General features: G+C 46.7%; 1 pseudogene; it reads right to left on the minus strand.

Annotated features, from left to right (window-relative positions):
* Nucleotides 1-6138: 6138 nt before the first annotated feature.
* Nucleotides 6139-6732, minus strand: LOC135893820 (large ribosomal subunit protein uL22-like; annotated as a pseudogene).
* Nucleotides 6733-7980: the final 1248 nt, after the last annotated feature.

Below are 7980 nucleotides of genomic sequence, written 5' to 3' on the forward strand. Positions count from 1 at the left end.
GATCTGGCAGGTAGTGTAGACGTACCCTTAGATTCACCCTTTCACCTCTGCAAAACTCATGGCTTGGCCCCAATTTACTCCCATCTTCCAACTTCTTAATGCTCCACAAATGGTCATGCATGTATTCCTCACGGCTTTTTTAACCATCCTGGACAAGTGAACCATTTGGCTTAATGTAAGATACAGGAATAAGGAAAGTCTTTTGAACCTCAGCGCTGGGTATTACTTTGGTTTAATAAATAGATAAAGGGGAATTCTTCTAACAATAAACCAAACTCTGATTGTGATCCCACTAAAGTCAATTTGCTCCATTGAGTTAAAGAGCTGTGGCTTTGGGCAAAGTCACTTCACCTTTGCGTGCTTCAATTTCTCCAGCTCTGGAATGGATATAATGATACGTCCTTATCTTACGGGGATGTAAGTCTTACTCATTCTGTCTTTAATGAATTCTGTGATCCTGGACATAAGGCTTCTCTGAAAGAGCCAGTAATTCCCAATAACGTTCCTAGACCACATGGACGCCAGAGACAGGGGACCAAAGGGCCATTGCACCCCCACTTTTGTGAATCTTAATGCAGCAGGGGTGCAAGAAAGGGGGAGGACAGGGCCTCCGCCCCTCCCACTCATGGCCCCTGACCACAGCCTCTTTCCTATTGGGATGACAGAGGGGAAGACAGGCCAAACTTGAGTGAGTGGCGTTGTGAGCTGGCACATGGCATCATTCCACCACTCAGACATAGGCCATTTTGGTTGTTTGGCCCTCACCTCTTTTGCAGTCCTTCTGGCACCACTGTTATAACAATGAGGCAGTTGTGCGGCAGTTTGTGCACCTCCGTTGTGCCTTCCAAACCTATTACATCTCCAAGCAGCTCTCTCTATCTCTGGAAGCATTAATTAAATGGCTTTTGGAGCTTTATTCAAAGTAGATAGATTAACAAGCCTGGTAACACCATAACTTGTGAACTGGACCAGTCTGCCACCCTGGGAATTAAAAACACAAATAAAGCAACTCGAGAATCAGCCCAGGCTTCACTCACATGCTGGGAGCTGAGCTCATGGTTCCATTTCCCCCTGGCAGCAGGACCCCTAACAAAGCAGGAAGCTGCAATCAGTTCCTGGCTTTCGAGGGTACAGGCATTCTGCACTGGTAAGGAGATCCACCTGCCTGAGTTCAGCTCGTACTTTATGAAGTGCTTTTAAATTCACCTTTAAGTTAGAGTTCCCTTTAAAGCCCAGAAAAACCAATCCATCTATCACAGGTGTAGGGCAAGCTGCACTTTTGACTGCTTGGCCATCTCTCTCAGGTGCACCCCTCAGTTGATAAGCTTTGATTCCTTTACCTTTCTGATGGGTGAAGCCCCACAGTTCAACACCCCTTAGACTGGTTCTCTAGTTGCAGTCCACTTGTTTCCAACAGTGCTAACATGACAGACCCAATTATATTTGGCACCTGCAAGAAACTTTCCTCTGTCAGCCTGTGACCGGTTGCTGTTTAAAAGGACCCAAAACAGCTGCTACAAAACAGAGAATTATTTATTCATCCAAAGGTACATAGCAACCAGAAAGAAGGGTTAAAACAACAATAGGCCTATATGATTTGGTCTTACCTAACCCTTATCCTTTTCTTGCGAGTTTTGGTAAGTTCTACTCAGCTCAGGTATCCTGACTTCTAGGAGAAAAACATTGCGTTGTTGCAGTTTCTCTCTCTCCCAGTGTGTCTCCCCACAACGCCTTCCCACAAGCAGGTGCTGGACACTCAACGCCTCTCCATCCTCTCGAGGCCAAGGTTTTTAACAGCTTAGTGTTCTTTTGTTTAGCACCCTGGATGGTAAAACAAGCCTCTTAACCTGACTGGAGTCAGTCAGGTAGGCATTTCCCAGTTAACAGCTTCCCAATGTTCTCTTAAAGACCCTTGGCATTTTCCCTGGTGGTTTCTTATCTCTAGTCACTGTGTAGTTTCCTGCTTGCTCATCCTAATAGCCTCCTTTGATTTAACTCTGTGTAGTCAGACAGAATAATATCTAGCAGGTAAACTGAAGTACATATAGTATTCATACAAAATAATACAGCTATCTCCCTCATTCTCCACTTTGCTTTTGGATTCATGAGAAAAGGTTATCAGAAAAAAATCATTCACTTAAAAATATATATTCTTACTCATTAACATTCAACCAGGGCCACCCGGGGCGGGGGGGGAGGGGTCCAAGTGGGGCAATTTGCCCCAGGCCCCGGGCCCCACAGGGGCCCCCACGAGAATATAGTATTCTATGGTATTGCAACTTTTTTTTATGGAAGGGGCCCCCAAAATTGCTTTGCCCCAGGCCCCCTGAATCCTCTGGGCGGCCCTGCATTCAACTGTCTAAACACAGCAGAGCCTATCAGTTTGAGTCTATTGTATAACTAAAATCTTGTGCTGTCTGAGTTTTAGCCCTTGTGTTTCTCCCCCTTCTATTTCAGTGCCACCTACTTTAGGGCTCTAACCAACCTCCAGAGAATTACTGCAGTTTGTATATACTGGCTTTACATGAAGGAGTGCAATGTTGCCCTCTAGTCACTGACCAGCAGAGAGGGTAAAGGACCGATTTCTAGTGATAGGTGAAGACATTCTCTTTTAGCTTAGGCGTGTGTGTGCAGACAGGGATTAGTCACAACGCGCTGCAGTGTTTATTGAGGAATGCAGGTGTCAGAGGAGGGTTCAGCAGCTAGGAGGGGAACTTAGCAGTTGTTGTGTAGCAGATAACAATACTACACAACCACATGTGTGGGCCGGTGTGGTGGGGATTAGCTAGGCTAAGGTGTCCTTATGTCAACTGGAGTATGGCCGGACACCATGGTGATCACCATTTTTATTTATATTACAGTAGCACTGAGCAACTCCATTGTGTTAGGCACTGTATGTTCTTGTAGTGTGAGACTCAGGGTATGTCTACACTACGAAATTACTCTGATTTTACAGAAGTCGATTTTTGGGAACAGATTGTATAAAGTCGAGTGCACGCGTCCACACTAAGCACATTAATTCGGCGGTGTGCGTCCATAGAACCGTGGCAAGCATAGACTTTCGGAGTGGTGCACTGTGGTAGCTATCCCACAGTTCCCGCAGTCCCCACTGCCCATTGGAATTCTGGGTTGAGCTCCCAATGCCTGATGGGGCCAAAAATTTGTCACGGATGGTTATGGGTAAATGTCGTCAGTCAACCCCCCCTCCGTGAAAGCAACGGCAGACTATCATTTTGTGCCCTTTTCCCTGGATCGCCCGAGCAGACGCCATAGCACGACAACCATGGAGCCCGTTCAGCCTTTTTTCACTGTCACCGTATGTCTACTGGATGCTGCTGACAGACGCGGTACTACAGTGCTACATAGCAGCAGCTGCAGCTCCTTGCCTTTGCAAGTTAGCAAAGGTGGTTACCAGTCATACTGTACCGTCTGCTGCTGTCATGGGTGCTCCTGGACGGCCTCGGTGAGGTCAGTCGGGGGCGCCTAGACAAAAATGGGAATGACTCCCCAGGTCATTCTCTTCTTTAAGTTTTGTCTAATAGAGATTCAGTGCTGCCTAGAATATCAGGCAAGCCTACTAAAGAACCAGATGCAAGCGGCCGCTCTGGGTAAGAGCCCCAGGCATCCCGCAGAAATGATGAGCTGCATGCCATTCTAGGGGGTGCCTGTACAACAACCCCTCCTGTTGCTTCCCTCTTCCCCCACCCCTCCCGGGCTTCCTTGGCAGTTATCCCCCCATTTGTGTGATGAAGTAATAAAGAATGCATGAATTTGAAACAACACTGACTTTATTGCCTCTGCAAGCAGAGATCAAAGGGGGGAGGGGAGGGCGGTTGGCTTACAGGGAAGTAGAGTGAACCACCATTCTGCACTTGCTCAGCCTATAGTCTGTCCATCATGGCCTTGGAGATTTTTTTAAATGTTTTGGCATTCCATCTTTTGGAACGGAGGTCTGATAGCACGGATTCGTCTCCCCATACAGCGATCAGATCCAGTACCTTCCATACGGTCCATGCTGGAGCTCTTTTTCGATTCTGGGACTGCATGGTCACCTGTGCTGATCAGCTCTCCACGCAGGGGAAACAGGAAATGAAATTCAAAAGTTCGCGGGGCTTTTCCTGTCTACCTGGCCAGTGCATCCGAGTTCAGATTGCTGTCCAGAGCGGTCACAATGGTGCACTGTGGGATAGCTCCCGGAGGCCAATACCGTCAAATTGCGTCCACACTAACCCTAATTCGAACCGGCAATGTCGATTTCAGCGCTACTCCCCTCGTCGGGGAGGAGTACAGAAATCGATTTTAAGAGCCCTTTATGTCGACAAAAATGGCTTCGTTGTGTGGACGGGTGCAGGGTTAATTCGATTTAATGCTGCTAAATTCGACCTAAACTCGTAGTGTAGACCAGGCCTCAAATCGCTTACAGTCTAAACAGGACCGATAAATGTTGGAGGGAAAACAGAGGCACATAGAGGTGAAGTGACTTATTCAAGGTTACACAGTAGGTCAGTAGCAGAGCTAGGAATAGAATCTAGGTCTTGTAAGTCCCAGTCTGGTGCCTTACCCATTGGACCACAGTGCCACTTAAATGCCCCGACCTTTCTGAAAAGCACCATTAGAGTTTTTGTGGGGTTAAATCTTCATGTTTAAAGGTTTCTGGGTTACAGTACAAGGTACAAAATATGTCATCACTAATTTTCAGTTAAAACGTCACCTTGTTTAGTTATAAAAGAGCAATCAGAAGCTCAAAGGAGGATAGAGAAATTAAAATTCTATCTTTACAAAGAAATTCAGATGTGATTAAGAAACAAGGACAGTGGTATGAGAGAGGCAAACACATTGTGTGAGGTACCATGTCACAGTCAATGCTCTCAAGAAATAAGGACGTCAAGTTTGCTTTGTATCTGAAAGATGGCACCTCCGACAGCTTAGCACATCCCTAACTCCAATTCAGAGCAAAGAACACAACCTACTGATTTACAAGCAGCACTTCCTGCAGTACCCGAGGTTTCCCTGAAGCTTCCCCATGCAATGTTAGCCTGATCCTACTTGAGAAACAGCCAACAAAATCCAATCTGAGGTGGCACTAATTTAGCAAGCCAGCCTTCTGACTAATTATTTATGTCATTATTAAGTATTGTGTTACTACCCTTCTCCTTTTATCTTGAGGATTTAAACACATCCCCAAATTAGCAGCTTTAAATTCATTTCTTGGGTTCCCATCTCTGGACCACAGCAGACTTTAGTCTCCAAGAAACATGGAAAACGTCTCACTGGGGGATTGGCAGAGAAGGGGGTGGGTCGTTCTGGGGTTCCCACCTCTTGCAGCTCAGTCTAAAAAGTCAGCTGCCCCACACATCACATAGATGTCAGTGGAAAGGATTCTCATTGCCTTTAGGGGTACATTGTTTCTGAAAAGCCGGCAAAGCTGGGGCAGCGACCTTGGCCACGGGTATTGGAAACTGATCAGGTTTAGTCTCTGCTTACTGACCCCGCTTCTCACTGACAGCTGAAAACAAGGCTCCTTACCTCCCTGTGCTTGTCATGGACTCTGTAGCAAAGTCACACTGGCAGGCCAGGCAGCAATCAGCGGGAGGGGAATGCAAGGAGGAAATTTCCCTCCCTGTCTTCTTGAAAGATGTTGCCACAGAATGGGAGTGTGCCCTCCAGGTTAATGAATTCCCTTCAGCCCCTCCTCCCCTGCAAGGGGAGGGCGGGGCTGACCCACACTTCCCTCTCCACTGGGTAGAGACTGATCTCCATCTGGCCCCTGTAGCACACGAGCCTTGGTGGTAGCCGGCCTGTATACATTTGACAGGGCAAAGATGAGTAGCTGGAGTTTATTGCCCTGTTTGAATTCCAGACACCTCTGGATGAAAAATGAGCCACTTAAAGTGATAAAAGGGCCTGGTTTTTATTTACTGGAGTGGTAACGAAACACTCCCAGATACATCTTGTTTGTACTGTGTGTTCATGCAGATCAGATGCTACCAGGCACATCGATATTCTGAGCTACAGCTCCTAGGTGTTTACCTTTGCAATGGAGTTCTGAGGGGAGACATAAAAGGGCCTGTCTCTCAGTCACACGCCCCTGCATTTCTACTGCACCAAGCATGGTGACATTGGCATCCATTTTTTTTTCAGTTTTCTTTTTTATTTATGTCCATCTGTTACGTCAGATTTACTCCCGAGCCATACGTTTTTGCTTCTTCCGCTTCTTTTGAGAGATCTTTTTCTTCTGAGCAACTTCCTCTTCTGGCTTTGGAACAATCTGCTCCTTCTCAGTGAGGATCATCTCAGTATGACGGGGGAGCGCATGTAGGGGTTGATATGACCATAAACTCTATAGGTACGCCTGCGCATTTTGGGGGCCTTGTTGACCTGGATGTGCTCAAAGAACAGAGAATCCACAGCAAGACCTTTGAGTTCAGCATTACGCTCAGCATTTTTGAGCATGTGGAGTAGGAACTCTGCACTCTTTTTAGGCCAACGTCCCTGTGTCCAGCCCCATTGCTTGGCCTGAGCATCTCCGCCAACTCCACCGTTGTAACGACGGAAGGGAACACACTGCCTTTCTGGGGTCACATCCTTTAAGTAGTTCGTGGCTTTCCGGATATGCACGCCCTCGATAGCTTGAGCCGTCTCCCAAGTGTTCTTGAAGTGGACTCGAAGGTTAGAACCCCTTGCCTGGCAGGATTTGGTGGGGTGCTCTGGATCAAGTGAGTAGCAGACCATTTTCAGAGCTTACCTCAGGCACACAAATCTGCCTGAAGAGGGAGGCTCACTTGCCTGGCTTTTTTCCCCTACTGCCCTACTTCCTCCTTTCCCTCCTGGTCTAGGAAGGGTGCTCTTCTGGTAGCCATTGGGTTGCTGTGTCCCCTTTGCCCCAGCTCTGCACATTTCACCAGGCCTCTCCTGCTCTGTCAGCACAATCACACGAAGAAAACGGGAGCCAGGATGCAGCGGAAATGGCAGGACAGAGGTGGAATCTGCCAGGGCCTGCAGCAGTTAGTTTGGAAGACAGCTGGTTAGGTGAATGTACCCGTTAGTGTTAAGATACCGTAGGGTAAAATTAATCACAATGACTATGTGGCTGCTGTGGGGTAAATAAGTGTTTCAATACCATGGAGAGATACCGGAGGAATTGCACTTGTATCGGACTGGCTCAGAGCTACTCTTAGCATTTGGGTCAGAGAGTTTTGACCCATTGTGTTTCTTATTTCACTGGTCACACTGGTAAGACATAAAATTGTGCCATCATTTACAGGCACTTCATTACCAAGCGGACGCTGATAAATTGGAAGGAATTCAGACAAGAGCAGTGAAAATGATTTAGAGGCTGGAGGGACTGATTTACAAGGAAGATTAAGAGGGTTAAACATGTCTTGCTTGGCTAAGTGCCATCTGAGGGGGCTCTTTACAAGTATTTGAAGAGCTTAAATGCTAAATACCAAGAAAAGAGGAATTATTCAGGCCGTTCTGAGGTGGTTAAGGCATAAGTAATGGGATGAAATTAAGCAAAGGAAAACTTAGGCTTAATATTGGGAAGTACAATGTTTGTAGACAGGTTTCAGAGGGGTAGTCATGTTAGTCGGTATCAGCAAAAACAACGAGGAGTCCTTGTGGCACCTTAGAGACTAACAAATTTGTAGAGCGCATCAGCCTGTGGAAGTCCCATCATTTGGGATATTTAAATGTGAACCAAACAAATTATTGTATCATTAGTATTTATTATTTGTACCACTGTTGCCCCTAGGAGCCTTAGTCATACACCAGGATCTCACTGTGCTACGAGCTGCACAGACATGGGACAAAAGACAGTCCCAAACAAATGACTTCAGAATGCAATGAAAGGAATGACCCTGGACCCTGGACCAGGATGAACCCTGACCAGTGACAGTAGGTCTTTCCACACTGTAATCTTTGATTCAACTGCAATTAGTCTTCCTTTGTCCACGTAAGCTGAACTTTCTTCTGGAGCTG

The sequence above is a fragment of the Emys orbicularis genome, chromosome 23 (genome assembly GCF_028017835.1).
Source record: "Emys orbicularis isolate rEmyOrb1 chromosome 23, rEmyOrb1.hap1, whole genome shotgun sequence".
In the NCBI taxonomy this organism is placed as follows: domain Eukaryota; kingdom Metazoa; phylum Chordata; order Testudines; family Emydidae; genus Emys; species Emys orbicularis.